This window comes from Oncorhynchus keta, unplaced genomic scaffold (genome assembly GCF_023373465.1).
Source record: "Oncorhynchus keta strain PuntledgeMale-10-30-2019 unplaced genomic scaffold, Oket_V2 Un_contig_22890_pilon_pilon, whole genome shotgun sequence".
Classification (NCBI taxonomy): domain Eukaryota; kingdom Metazoa; phylum Chordata; class Actinopteri; order Salmoniformes; family Salmonidae; genus Oncorhynchus; species Oncorhynchus keta.
Window position 1 is genome coordinate 63,810 of NW_026283098.1, and position 16,191 is coordinate 80,000.

General features: G+C 45.4%; 1 protein-coding gene and 1 long non-coding RNA gene across 2 annotated transcripts in view; both read right to left on the reverse strand.

The window, feature by feature from the left end:
* Window positions 1-16,191, reverse strand: part of LOC118380190 (Na(+)/H(+) exchange regulatory cofactor NHE-RF1-like) — a 50,229-nt gene that overhangs the window by 18,713 nt on the left and 15,325 nt on the right. The gene's annotated exons all lie outside the window — the stretch shown is intronic.
* On the reverse strand, window positions 7,454-9,417 carry LOC127921634 (uncharacterized). The gene is made up of 3 exons (XR_008109162.1): window positions 8,706-9,417; window positions 8,499-8,568; window positions 7,454-7,662 (listed from the first exon to the last, which is right to left on the reverse strand). It is a non-coding gene; the product is annotated as an uncharacterized LOC127921634 (long non-coding RNA).

Sequence of the window (16,191 nt, forward strand, 5' to 3'; positions counted from 1 at the left end):
CTTTCTATGGGAAGCATGCTGGTTGGGTTTTCAAGTTCATTGTGGATTACAGTTGGGGGCTAAAAGACTGCATGCATTTCTGTTCGTAAATCAAGCTAAACCGGTGCCAGACTAGTAAACTATCATATATCCCTCAGCATCAGACTGCATGGAGATGACCTTGATATGAATATCATGTAACTGAAAACAGACATATTGGGTTGACTAATTTTCTGTTTTTGCTTTTCTGTTAGTTTTCCAACAGAGTGAGGAATCCAAACAGCTGGCTAAGACCTTTACCCTAGATTTATTTCCATCCATTTGTCTTTCTGTCTGTTTCTCTCTGTCTTAATATCTCTCTCTTTCTGTCTGTTTCTCTCTGTCTTAATATCTCTCTCTTTCTGTCTGTTTCTCTCTGTCTTAATATCTCTCACTTTCTGTCTGTTTCTCTCTGTCTTATCTCTCTCTTTCTGTCTGTCTCAATATCTCTCTTTCTGTCTGTTTCTCTGTCTTTCTCTCTGTCTCAATATCTCTCTCTTTCTGTCTGTTTCTCTCTGTCTTAATATCTCTCTCTTTCTGTCTGTTTCTCTCTGTCTCAATATCTCTCTCTTTCTGTCTGTTTCTCTCTGTCTCAATATCTCTCTCTTTCTGTCTGTTTCTCTCTGTCTCAATATCTATAATTTTCCATATTTTTCTCTTGGCCTCCATATCTCACTCTTTCACTTTCATTTTCAATGTCTGTCCATTTGAACTCCTCTCTCTAATTGTCTCTCAACTACCTACTTTCTCTCCCCTGCCTCTTTCATTCCCTCTACTCTCTCTCTGTTCTAGTGTTGTGATGTGTGTCACACAGACAGCTCCACACCCATGTTATCAGTTTGGAGCAGCCACCCCTCTGCTGGCTCAGGGTGTGTGTGTGTGTGTGTGTGTGTGTGTGTGTGTGTGTGTGTGTGTGTGTGTGTGTGTGTGTGTGTGTGTTAGAGTGGGTGGGGGCAGACTGGGCCCTCTGAGGGTGTGTGTGTGTGTGTGTGTGTGTGTGTGTGTGTGTGTGTGGGAGTGGGTGGGGGCAGACTGGGCCCTCTGAGGGGTGTTGGGTGACAGGCGGAGGAGGGGGGTGACACGTGGCCTCAAAGCGACACAAGCACACACCCGGGGGGCCCAGATGACAACATCGGTCCTATGACTGTTGGGGACAGAAACCCTGGTTTGTGTGTGTGAGTAAGAGGCGAGAGCACCAACACCCCTGCCAAGAAACATGAGGCCCAACAGCATGTACACTGATGTTAACTGAGAGGGAGAAAGAGACATGAGGCCCAACAGCATGTACACTGATGATAACTGAGAGGGAGAAAGAGACATGAGGCCCAACAGCATGTACACTGATGATAACAGAGAGAGAGAGAAACAGAGAGACAGAGAGAGAGAGAGAGAGAGAGAGAGAGAGAGAGAGAGAGAGAGAGAAAGAGAAAGAGAAACAGAGAGACAGAGAGAGAGACAGAGACAGACAGAGAGAGAGAGAGAGAGAGAGATAGATTGTGTGTGTGTGAAAGAGACAGCAAGAGGAAGATAGTGGGAGAAAAAAAGAAAGAGTGGGTGAAAGAGAGAGAAAGTATATACTGTATAAAGAGAGAGAGATAGCGAGGAGGATAGATACCATCTACATCACTAATGTGTTAATCCAAATCACAATTTACCTTTTCAATTAAAATCCGACAATCCAACCAGCATGGTTCAATTTTAACCAAAGCATTCTTTCTTTCACAATAATATGACACCATGAATTTCAGGCAGTGCTTCCCAAAAATATGTCTGGAAAGTCATGTTGAATCAATTAGGTTGAATTCCTCTCTGCGTCCACAATGTCCTCCCATCCAGATTGCATTGGGACCCATGTAATTCATGCATGTCACCTGAACGCCTCACAAACCTGTAGCATTCCAAAGCATTCCCACTCATCCATAGGGATACAGAGCATTCCCACTCATCCATAGGGATACAGAGCATTCCCACTCATCCATAGGGATACAGAGCATTCCCACTCATCCATAGGGATACAGAGCATTATTCCCTTCCCATTTATCACAGTCCATGTACAAAACATAATTCCAATTTATCCCAGTCCAGTCCTCATCCATAGGGATACACAGGAATTCAAAGCCTGATTCCAATCTGATCCAGCCCACTCCACATTCCCGCAGACCTTTCCTGCCGTCAAATGACCAAATCGCCCTCTAGTGGCCCCACGGGTGGAATGTTATTCATATTTTTCATAACTTCATAATTAATACACGTTTTTACATCTGAAAATCTGGTGTTTATGTGAAACAGTTTAATTATATTTCAGTTTTCTGTGACGTTTATAAAGTGTAATATTGGGATGCAGACTATATCTGACATGGTACAGGTGTCTTCTTTAAGCCCATAACCATGGTGTATACTTTGGTTTCAAAGTAGATTGGTTTAAGACTACCAAGAAACACTCTGTGAGACTTTGATTTAACCCACTGCAGTAAAAGGTTAAATCAAGAAAGGGATGGCTGGAATCACACTGATCCCGATCACTGATCACTGATCTGTGGGCTGAGACAATGGGATCCAGAGAAACTGATCCAAGAGCTGATGACATATAGGATCAATGTCTCTCCCTGTTTGGCTGTACTGTAAGCAGCTGTGAGGCAGCGAGGAGGATTTCATTGGGAATGGGGGTTTAACAGAGATGGAGGTTGGGAGATGGTGAAATGAAGAGGTTGACAGTGTGGAAAAGAGTGTGGTGGATGTTTGTATTTAACCCTTATTTTAGTTGTATTAAAAAAAAAATAATCTGGTAAAATCAGATCTCATTACAAAGACCTGGCAACTACAACCGAACAATATATATATATTCTCTCTCACTCTAAATCTCTCTATCTCTCTCTCTCTCTCTCTCTCTCTCTGCGGTTCCCACAGTTAGGTAACGATGAGTGGGCAGCAGTGTATCGATCCCTTCCTGGTTAGAAGAACCTACACAGTATTCTGAGAGCTGTATTGTTACATCACTATTGTGTGTGAGAGAGAGCCTGTGTGTGGTTAGCAACAGACCTCGAAACCACATAGCTGTGTGTGTCTGTGCTGTGAGATCCATTCCTGATTCACCAGGGCAGACCAGAGCATAGAGGGGTAGGGGGTGTTGAGCAACCATCTCCCCTGATGTGTGCCAAAGGCCACACAAAACCTAAACATTCAACATTTCATCTGGGTTGACAGGGGGGGATGACCCCGGTGCCAGACATGCAGTCATGCCTGGAGAGATAACAGAGGAAAGACAAATCTGTATTCACACACACGCACAACACACACTCCCCCTAAACCCCTCCCCCCCAACCAGACTCCCCATACCAGCTCCAACTCCAGGCATTCCTCAGTCCTAGCCCCAGGCCCGCCTACCCCCCCTTGGCCCCTCCAGACGCCCACATCTGGACATAACACAGCTGGCTTTCAGCAGGGACTGGGGAAGAGGGGGATGGAGGGGAGACTGGAGTGGAGATGGAGGGAGGGAAGAACAGAGGAGATGGGGGAGAAGGTGTATAGCACTGGGACTGATAAACACTGGGTTACTGGGGTTCATGTTTTAGAAAAAAATAGGACACATTGCCTTTCCATGACTCACCATTACCACAGTACAGATGAGGAAACACTACAATACTCCATATGGGACATGACTATATATCTATAGCCTTCTTTCTGGGTGGAAGAGAGTCACTGAGCGATTAGGTAAAGATAAGACAAGAGATCAGTGTCAGTGATTCAGTGACAGCCTACAGACCATGGCCTGTATTCACAAAGAGTCTCAGAGTGCTGATCTAGGACCAGGTCCCACCTCTCCATATAAATACATATATTAGGATCTAGAAGCAAAACAAAAATGATTTCAGATCAGCACTCATACTGAGACACTTAGTGAATATGGGCCCAGGAGAGTGTTGAAACCCAGCTGCTTTGTGCTTTCAGCTCTCTTCTCAGCTGAGTGGCTCCAGACTCCAGAAGACTCCTGTACTGTGTCCCTCTCGAGCAGAGCTGACCCCAGTCATCTTTATCCCATTACTGAGAACTGACGTGAGACAGACTGAGACACAATGTGGGACAGCAAAGAGACAGATGCTACTTTTCACAAGTTCTCACACAGAGAAAAATGGTCAGAAAACTACCCACAGAATTACATCAAAACAATGAGGCAAGACAAAAACAACATTTGCAAAATCCCTTTGCGGATGGAGAGATGAGAAATGTGGGAATAGGAGAAAAGAAGTAGAAGATGTGAAAGAAGGGATTTATGAAGTTCATATGATCCAGCTTCAACAGATAACAGAGAGAAGTGTGTGTGTCATCATTGTACTCTACAACTGTATTTACAAAGCAGTTGTCCACTGGATTCATAAGTCATGGATCCTCTATCTGCTTTATAGCCAACACCCAGAACACATCCTCTAACACACAACTCTCTCTCTCTTATCTCTTCCCTCTCTCAAAGCCTCCTTCTTTCTCTCTCTCATTCTCCCTCTCTCTCTCACCTCCATCCTCTTACTGCTTCAGTCTTTTTCTCTCTTCTTCAACACAACACTCTACTCCAGCTCTCCATCATTATTCTCTCTCCTTCAACACAACACTCTACTCCAGCTCTCCATCATTATTCTCTCTCCTTCAACACAACACTCTACTCCAGCTCTCCATCATTATTCTCTCTCCTTCAACACAACACTCTACTCCAGCTCTCCATCATTATTCTCTCTCCTTCAACACAACACTCTACTCCAGCTCTCCATCATTATTCTCTCTCCTTCAACACAACACTCTACTCCAGCTCTCCATCATTATTCTCTCTTCTTCAACACAACACTCTACTCCAGCTCTCCATCATTATTCTCTCTCCTTCAACACAACACTCTACTCCAGCTCTCCATCATTATTCTCTCTCCTTCAACACAACACTCTACTCCAGCTCTCCATCATTATTCTCTCTCCTTCAACACAACACTCTACTCCAGCTCTCCATCATTATTCTCTCTTCTTCAACACAACACTCTACTCCAGCTCTCCATCATTATTCTCTCTCCTTCAACACAACACTCTACTCCAGCTCTCCATCATTATTCTCTCTCCTTCAACACAACACTCTACTCCAGCTCTCCATCATTATTCAACACAACACTCTCCTCCAGCTCTCCATCATTATTCTCTCTCCTTCAACACAACACTCTACCCAGCTCTCCATCATTATTCTCTCTCCTTCAACACAACACTCATCCAGCTCTCATCATTATTCTCTCTCCTTCAACACAACACTCTACTCCAGCTCTCCATCATTATTCTCTCTACTTCAACAGCTCTCCATCATTACTCTCCTTCAACACAACACTACTCCAGCTCTCCATCATTATTCTCTCTCCTTCTACTGCACCAGCTCTCCCTTCAACACAACACTCTACTCCAGCTCTCCATCATTATTCTCTCTCTTCAACACAACACTCTGCTCCAGCTCTCCATCATTAGCTCCTTCAACACAACACTCTACTCCAGCTCTCCATCACACTTCAACACAACAATCCAGCTCTCCATCATTATTCTCCTTCAACACAACACTCTACTCCAGCTCTCTATCATTAGCTCCTTCAACACAACACTCTACTCCAGCTCTCCATCATTATTCTCTCTCCTTCAACACAATGACTCCAGCTCTCCATCATTATTCTCTCTTCTTCAACACAACACTCCTCCAGCTCTCCATCATTAGCCCTTCAACACAACACCTACTCCAGCTCTCCATCATTATTCTCTCTTCTTCAACATGAATACTCCAGCTCTCCATCATTATTCTCTCTCCTTCAACACTACTCCAGCTCTCCATCATTATTCAGCTCCTTCAACACAACACTCTACCCAGCTCTCCATCATTATTCTCTCTCCTTCAACATGAATATCCAGGATCATTATTCTCCTTCAACACAACACTCTGCTCCAGCACCATCATTATTCTCTCTCCTTCATTTGAGGCGTTTATTCAATTGTAACCTCTGGCCTTGACTCTAACCCCACACCATGACATCCATTTATTCCCACGCAGATTCTCTTCCACTGCTGCACCAGCAGCCCTACAGAGGAGGACCGAGGAGGACACATGAATATGGATCAGATTCTCTTCCACTCTGCTGCACCAGCAGCCCTGCAGAGGAGGACTGAGGAGGACACATGAATATGGATCAGATTCTCTTCCACTCTGCTGCACCAGCAGCCCTGCAGAGGAGGACCGAGGAGGACACATGAATATGGATCAGATTCTCTTCCACTCTGCTGCACCAGCAGCCCTACAGAGGAGGACCGAGGAGGACACATGAATATGGATCAGATTCTCTTCCATCTGCTGCACCAGCAGCCCTACAGAGGAGGACTGAGGAGGACACATGAATATGGATCAGATTCTCTTCCACTCTGCTGCACCAGCAGCCCTACAGAGGAGGACCGAGGAGGACACATGAATATGGATCAGATTCTCTTCCACTCTGCTGCACCAGCAGCCCTGCAGAGGAGGACTGAGGAGGACACATGAATATGGATCAGATTCTCTTCCACTCTGCTGCACCAGCAGCCCTGCAGAGGAGGACCGAGGAGGACACATGAATATGGATCAGATTCTCTTCCACTCTGCTGCACCAGCAGCCCTGCAGAGGAGGACCAAGGAGGACACATGAATATGGATCAGATTCCCATCTTAAGCTCCATCATTTCCTACAGAGGTATCATGAGTGATATGGTCACCATCTGGTGATATGGTGTCATTCGATATGGTACCATGCAGTCAACCATGCAGTGATATGGTGTCAAAGAAACCATGCAGTGATAGGGTACCATGCAGTGATATGGTGTCATGCAGCAATGGTACCATGCAGTGATATGGTGTCCTGCAGTGATATGGTACCATGCAGTGATATGGTACCATGCAGTGATATGGTGTCATGCAGTGATATGGTATCATGCAGTGATATGGTACCATGCAGTGATATGGTATCATGCAGTGATATGGTATCATGCAGTGAGAACTAGGGATGGGACTTGGAAATTATTTCACTATTCTTATAATATCTGGATTGTTGAAATACATGAGTGTGGACTTGGTTGCGCAACTCAGGAGAGGCGGTCCACTGTGCTCGTTGTTTCAGCAGACATATGGGGGAGGGGTTAAACAACAGCCTACCTGTTGGTCAGACAGTCAGAGAGATCATCCTATCTGGTCGTGTGTTTCTTGACTGCATCAAATCGATATAAAGAAACTAGCTAAACAAGCCAGCTAGCTACAAGACTAATTGATGTTTTCTGCTGCTCTACGTCCTTGTCATTTACAACAACTCCATTCCTATTAAACAAAAGCCTACCTGTTGGTTGGTCATTGTAGCCTACTCCTTCTCATTTAGCCAACTCCATTCCTATTAAACAACAGCCTACCTGTTGTTTGGTCATTGTAGCCTACTCCTTCTCATTTAGCCAACTCCATTCCTATTAAACAACAGCCTACCTGTTGGTTGGTCATTGTAGCCTACTCCTTCTCATTTAGCCAACTCCATTCCTATTAAACAACAGCCTACCTGTTGGTTGGTCATTGTAGCCTACTCCTTCTCATTTAGTCAACTCCATTCCTATTAAACAACAGCCTACCTGTTGGTTGGTCATTGTAGCCTACTCCTTCCTCATTTGGTCAACTCCATTCCTATTAAACAACAGCCTACCTGTTGGTTGGTCATTGTAGCCTACTCCTTCTCATTTAGCCAACTCCATTCCTATTAAACAACAGCCTACCTGTTGGTTGATCATTGTAGCCTACTCCTTCTCATTTAGCCAACTCCATTCCTATTAAACAACAGCCTACCTGTTGGTTGGTCATTGTAGCCTACTCCTTCTCATTTAGCCAACTCCATTCCTATTAAACAACAGCCTACCTGTTGGTTGGTCATTGTAGCCTACTCCTTCTCATTTAGCCAACTCCATTCCTATTAAACAACAGCCTACCTGTTGGTTGATCATTGTAGCCTACCCTCATTTAGCCAACTCCATTCCTATTAAACAAAGCCTACCTGTTGGTTGGTCATTGTAGCCTACTCCTTCTCATTTAGCCAACTCCATTCCTATTAAACAACAGCCTACCTGTTGGTTGGTCATTGTAGCCTACTCCTTCTCATTTAGCCAACTCCATTCCTATTAAACAACAGCCTACCTGTTGGTTGGTCATTGTAGCCTACTCCTTCTCATTTAGCCAACTCCATTCCTATTAAACAACAGCCTACCTGTTGGTTGGTCATTGTAGCCTACTCCTTCTCATTTAGCCAACTCCATTCCTATTAAACAACAGCCTACCTGTTGGTTGGTCATTGTAGCCTACTCCTTCTCATTTAGCCAACTCCATTCCTATTAAACAACAGCCTACCTGTTGGTTGGTCATTGTAGCCTACTCCTTCTCATTTAGCCAACTCCATTCCTATTAAACAACAGCCTACCTGTTGGTTGGTCATTGTAGCCTACTCCTTCTCATTTAGTCAACTCCATTCCTATTAAACAACAGCCTACCTGTTGGTTGGTCATTGTAGTCTACTCCTTCTCATTTAGCCAACTCCATTCCTATTAAACAACAGCCTACCTGTTGGTTGGTCATTGTAGCCTACTCCTCATTTAGTCAACTCCATTCCTATTAAACAACAGCCTACCTGTTGGTTGGTCATTGTAGCCTACTCCTTCTCATTTAGTCAACTCCATTCCTATTAAACAACAGCCTACCTGTTGGTTGATCATTGTAGCCTACTCCTTCTCATTTAGCCAACTCCATTCCTATTAAACAACAGCCTACCTGTTGGTTGGTCATTGTAGCCTACTCCTTCTCATTTAGCCAACTCCATTCCTATTAAACAACAGCCTACCTGTTGGTTGGTCATTGTAGCCTACTCCTTCTCATTTAGCCAACTCCATTCCTATTAAACAACAGCCTACCTGTTGGTTGATCATTGTAGCCTACTCCTTCTCATTTAGCCAACTCCATTCCTATTAAACAACAGCCTACCTGTTGGTTGGTCATTGTAGCCTACTCCTTCTCATTTAGCCAACTCCATTCCTATTAAACAACAGCCTACCTGTTGGTTGGTCATTGTAGCCTACTCCTTCTCATTTAGTCAACTCCATTCCTATTAAACAACAGCCTACCTGTTGGTTGGTCATTGTAGCCTACTCCTTCTCATTTAGCCAACTCCATTCCTATTAAACAACAGCCTACCTGTTGGTTGGTCATTGTAGCCTACTCCTTCTCATTTAGCCAACTCCATTCCTATTAAACAACAGCCTACCTGTTGGTTGGTCATTGTAGCCTACCCCTTCTCATTTAGCCAACTTCATTCTGTAATTGTAATTCCATTCAGCATTATTAGAAATCTCCCACTTCACTTGGAGCCTCACTGTGGTGCTGCTTTGATTGACGACAATAACAAGCTACACGTGTGAAAAACTGTCATATAACCGTTGTTTTATTAAAATGTCTGTCCTTGTATGTCGCAATTTCACAAATAATTAAATGACATTTTAGACAAAGCCTTTTCATTAAAATAGGCCTATCTTTTTAATATATATATTTTTATACTCTCCCAGGTAATTGAATACTGAAGTCCATTCAGATATTGGACTAACCGAGCCCATCCCTAGTAAGGACTGACAGCTAGCTGCAGTTTGTAGCTAGTAGTTGTCTATTCTCAGTTTGTGGTGTTTAGTCTCTCTGTTAGTGTTTAGACTCAGATCAGTCTCTGACCTCACCATCACCTGATACACCCACGTACATATACACACACACACACACACACACACACACACATATACACACACGTACATATACACACTCACGTACACACACACACACACACACACACACACACACACACACACACACACACACACACACACACACACACACACACACACACATACACACACACACACACACACACACACACACACACATACATACATACACACACACACACACACGTACATATATACACACATACACATACGTACACATACATATACATACACACATACGCATATACACACACACGTACATATATATACACACACACACACACTACGACACACACACATTAGGACCACCCCCGGGTTGTTTATATATACAGATGTGAGAGGTCGAGAAGAGCAGATGTTTCCAGTTAGGCCTTCCTTCATAAAGCCTCAACATGATGTTGTCATGCAGGAGGAGGGTTGTGTGTGTCTGGGTCTCTATGCTGCAAGAAGAACATCCTTATGAGGGAGTAGGTCAATCACTAGTCTAACCCTGGGCTGGTCCAGACACACGCTTCAGACTGGAGACTGTTAGTGTGTTCTGACACAGTGGATGGTGACACCTGGAGAGATACTAGCACCTATTTAACCCTGGGCTGGTCCAGACACACGCTTCAGACTGGAGACTGTTAGTGTGTTCTGACACAGTGGATGGTGACACCTGGAGAGATACTAGCACCTATTTAACCCTGGGCTGGTCCAGACACACGCTTCAGACTGGAGACTGTTAGTGTGTTCTGACACAGTGGATGGTGACACCTGGAGAGATACTAGCACCTATTTAACCCTGGGCTGGTCCAGACACACGCTTCAGACTGGAGACTGTTAGTGTGTTCTGACACAGTGGATGGTGACACCTGGAGAGATACTAGCACCTATTTAACCCTGGGCTGGTCCAGACACACGCTTCAGACTGGAGACTGTTAGTGTGTTCTGACACAGTGGATGGCAGACACCTGGAGAGATACCAGCACCTATTTAACCCTGGGCTGGTCCAGACACACGCTTCAGACTGGAGACTGTTAGTGTGTTCTGACACAGTGGATGGTAACACCTGGAGAGATACTAGCACCTATTTAACCCTGGGCTGGTCCAGACACACGCTTCAGACTGGAGACTGTTAGTGTGTTCTGACACAGTGGATGGTGACACCTGGAGAGATACTAGCACCTATTTAACCCTGGGCTGGTCCAGACACACGCTTCAGACTGGAGACTGTTAGTGTGTTCTGACACAGTGGATGGTGACACCTGGAGAGATACTAGCACCTATTTAACCCTGGGCTGGTCCAGACACACGCTTCAGACTGGAGACTGTTAGTGTGTTCTGACACAGTGGATGGTGACACCTGGAGAGATACTAGCACCTATTTAACCCTGGGCTGGTCCAGACACACGCTTCAGACTGGAGACTGTTAGTGTGTTCTGACACAGTGGATGGTGACACCTGGAGAGATACTAGCACCTATTTAACCCTGGGCTGGTCCAGACACACGCTTCAGACTGGAGACTGTTAGTGTGTTCTGACACAGTGGATGGTGACACCTGAGAGATACTAGCACCTATTTAACCCTGGGCTGGTCCAGACACACGCTTCAGACTGGAGACTGTTAGTGTGTTCTGACACAGTGGATGGTGACACCTGGAGAGATACACAGCACCTATTTAACCCTGGGCTGGTCCAGACACACGCTTCAGACTGGAGACTGTTAGTGTGTTCTGACACAGTGGATGGCGACACCTGGAGAGATACTAGCACCTATTTAACCCTGGGCTGGTCCAGACACACGCTTCAGACTGGAGACTGTTAGTGTGTTCTGACACAGTGGATGGTGACACCTGGAGAGATACTAGCACCTATTTAACCCTGGGCTGGTCCAGACACACGCTTCAGACTGGAGACTGTTAGTGTGTTCTGACACAGTGGATGGTGACACCTGGAGAGATACTAGCACCTATTTAACCCTGGGCTGGTCCAGACACACGCTTCAGACTGGAGACTGTTAGTGTGTTCTGACACAGTGGATGGTGACACCTGGAGAGATACTAGCACCTATTTAACCCTGGGCTGGTCCAGACACACGCTTCAGACTGGAGACTGTTAGTGTGTTCTGACACAGTGGATGGTGACACCTGGAGAGATACTAGCACCTATTTAACCCTGGGCTGGTCCAGACACACGCTTCAGACTGGAGACTGTTAGTGTGTTCTGACACAGTGGATGGTGACACCTGGAGAGATACTAGCACCTATTTAACCCTGGGCTGGTCCAGACACACGCTTCAGACTGGAGACTGTTAGTGTGTTCTGACACAGTGGATGGTGACACCTGGAGAGATACTAGCACCTATTTAACCCTGGGCTGGTCCAGACACACGCTTCAGACTGGAGACTGTTAGTGTGTTCTGACACAGTGGATGGTGACACCTGGAGAGATGCACCTATTTAACTATTTTCATATGAACGTCCAGTATACAACTCACATAGGGCACGAGTACAGCACACAAACACACACAGGTGGTTGCACTAATGTTACTTTACAGACACTGGCAAAATGGAAGTAGGGAATATATGGTAACTGTCCACTTAGCAAAGACTGCTTGAATCACATCATTTCAACAACAAACAATTCTTAATGTGATGAAGTTGAATCAACTGATTGGATTTGCAAAAAGTCATCACCATAAGGATGTTGCATTTTCTTCACCCAACATTTAACCCAAATCCAATGACATGGTGAAGTTTTAGTTTGGTTGCTTTCACATTGAATTCACGTTAGTGGACAACAACAAAATGTAAGTAAAAACTCGACGTTGAACTGACGTCTGAGCCCAGTGGGGGAATGAAATCACTGGAGACATAAGCAACGACCTCAATCCCACAGAAACAAGTGGATTTACCAAAAGCTCAGAGGATTTGACAGCGAACAACTTACTCTGTTCTGTCAACTACATCAAGACTTACACACCAGTAAAGAGTTTGACAGGGGAGAGAGGAGGGGGGGACAGAGAGGAGGGAACAGAGAGGGAGGGAGAGTCTCCAAAAGGCATTAGGGGTTGCACAAAAATATGCCCAATTTTCACAACAACTCACAGTTCAGAGAGAAAATCACCACTACAGAGTCTGACAGAACAGCAACAAAACCCTCACAGTGTGTGTTCTGACAGATAACGCTATGCCCAGCTGTGGCTAGGGGTTTCTGGGTCAATATGGCTTCAAAACCAGCAGAAGGAGAAATATAAACTCAACTCACAGTTCAGACAGAAAATCCCTTGCCTCAACCACATCAACAGCAACAAGTCCCTGGCTGCCCTCATAATCATCACTGGACTAACAGCAGCAGACGTAAGGACTGGGCAGGGCAGTTTGTCAGTGTGTCCACCTCAATAGGTTTCACTATGTCATCCTCACCAGGTTCCACTATGTCTTCCTCACCAGGTTCCACCATGTCTTCCTCAATAGGTTCCACCATGTCTTCCGCAATAGGTTCCCCCATGTCTTCCTCAATAGGTTCCACCATGTCTTCCTCAATAGGTTCCACCATGTCTTCCTCAATAGGTTCCACCATGTCTTCCTCAATAGGTTCCACCATGTCTTCCTCAATAGGTTCCACCATGTCTTCCTCACCAGGTTCCACCATGTCTTCCTCACCAGGTTCCACCATGTCTTCTTCAATAGGTTCCCCCATGTCTCTTCCTCAATAGGTTCCACCATGTCTTCCTCAATAGGTTCCCCATGTCTTCCTCAATAGGTTCCCCATGTCTTCTTCAATAGGTTCCACCATGTCTTCCTCATGTCTTCCACTCTAGGTTCCACCATGTCTTCCTCACTAGGTTCCACCATGTCTTCCTCACCATAGGTTCCACCATGTCTTCCTCAATAGGTTCCACCATGTCTTCCTCAGTAGGTTCCACTAGGTTCCACCATGTCTTCCTCAATAGGTTCCACCATGTCTTCCTCAATAGGTTCCACCATGTCTTCCTCAATAGGTTCCACCATGTCTTCCTCAATAGGTTCCACCATGTCTTCCTCAATAGGTTCCACCATGTCTTCAATAGGTTCATGTCTTCCTCAATAGGTTCCACCATGTCTTCCTCAATAGGTTCCACCATGTCTTCCTCACTAGGTTCCACCATGTCTTCCTCAATAGGTTCCACCATGTCTTCCTCACCAGGTTCCACCATGTCTTCCAGGTTCCACCATGTCTTCCTCAATAGGTTCCACCATGTCTTCCTCAATAGGTTCCACCATGTCTTCCTCACTAGGTTCCACCATGTCTTCCTCAATAGGTTCCACCATGTCTTCCTCAATAGGTTCCACCATGTCTTCCTCACTAGGTTCCACCATGTCTTCCTCAATAGGTTCCACCATGTCTTCCAATAGGTTCCACCATGTAGGTTCCACCATGTCTTCCTCACTAGGTTCCACCATGTCTTCCTCAATAGGTTCCACCATGTCTTCCTCAATAGGTTCCCCCATGTCTTCCATGTCTTCCCATGTCTTCCGATAGGTTCCACCATGTCTTCCTCAATAGGTTCCACCATGTCTTCCTCAATAGGTTCCACCATGTCTTCCTCAATAGGTTCCACCATGTCTTCCTCAGTAGGTTCCACCATGTCTTCCTCACTAGGTTCCACCATGTCTTCCTCACTAGGTTCCACCATGTCTTCCACCAGGTTCCACCATGTCTTCCTCAATAGGTTCCACCATGTCTTCCTCAATAGGTTCCACCATGTCAATAGGTTCCACCATGTCTCAATAGGTTCCACCATGTCTTCCTCAATAGGTTCCACCATGTCTTCCCAATAGGTTCCACCATGTCTTCTCTCAATAGGTTCCACCATGTCTTCCTCACTAGGTTCCACCATGTCTTCCTCAATAGGTTCCCCATGTCTTCCTCACTAGGTTCCCATGTCTTCCCATAGGTTCCACCATGTCCTCAATAGGTTCCACCATGTCTTCCTCAATAGGTTCCACCATGTCTTCCTCAATAGGTTCCCACCATGTCTTCCTCAATAGGTTCCACCATGTCTTCCTCAATAGGTTCCACCATGTCTTCCTCAATAGGTTCCACCATGTCTTCCTCAATAGGTTCCACCATGTCTTCCACCATGTCTTCCTCAATAGGTTCCACTCATAGGTTCCACCATGTTCCTCAATAGGTTCCCCATGTCTTCCTCCACCATGTCTTCCTCAATAGGTTTCACCATGTCTTCCTCAATAGGTTCCACCATGTCTTCCTCAATAGGTTCCACCATGTCTTCCTCAATAGGTTCCACCATGTCTTCCTCACTAGGTTCCACCATGTCTTCCTCAATAGGTTCCCCATGTCTTCAATAGGTTCCACCATGTCTTCCTCAATAGGTTCCACCATGTCTTCCTCAATAGGTTCCACTTCATGTCATGTCTTCCTCAGTAGGTTCCCCATGTCTTCCTCAATAGGTTCCACCATGTCTTCCTCAATAGGTCCCACCATGTCTTCCTCAATAGTTTCCACCATGTCTTCCTCACCAGGTTCCACCATATCAGGCATGTATGTGAAAGGTCTTCTGATCAGCTTCTATGTCCCTAAGACATAAGACTTCTATCCTAAGACATAAGAACAGTTCATCAAATGGCTATCTGGACTATTTGCATTGACCCCCTTCATTTATTCATATTTCTTTGCACTGAGTCTCGCACAGGCTGGACGCTTGTAAACTCACTGGACGCTGAAACCACACACCGAAACATACTACACTGACACTCCAACACACACACACACACACACACACACACACACACACACACACACACACACACACACACACACACACACACACACACACACACACACACACACACACACACACACACACACACCTGCATATTGACGCTACACACATACATTCACATTTCTCACATACGCTGCTGCTACTCTCTGTTTATTATCTATGCATAGTCACTTTACCCCTACCTACATATTACCTCAATTACCTGGACTAACCTGTACCCCTGCACATTGACTAAGTACCGGTACCCCCTGTAAATAGCCTTGTTATTGTTATTTAATTGTATTTGCTTTGAAGATGTTAAGAGCTGCTGTGTGTGTGTGTGTGTTAGCGGTGTGTGTGTGTGTGTTAGCGTGTGTGTGTGTGTGTGTTAGCGTGTGTGTGTGTGTGTGTTGTGAGTTGTGTGTGTTGTGTGTGTGTGTGTTAGCGGTGTGTGTGTTAGCGGTGTGTGTGTGTGTGTTAGCGTGTGTGTGTGTGTGTTAGTGTGTGTGTGTGTGTGTTAGCGGTGTGTGTGTGTGTGTTAGCGGTGTGTGTGTGTGTGTTAGCGGTGTGTGTGTGTTAGCGGTGTGTGTGAGTTAGCGTGT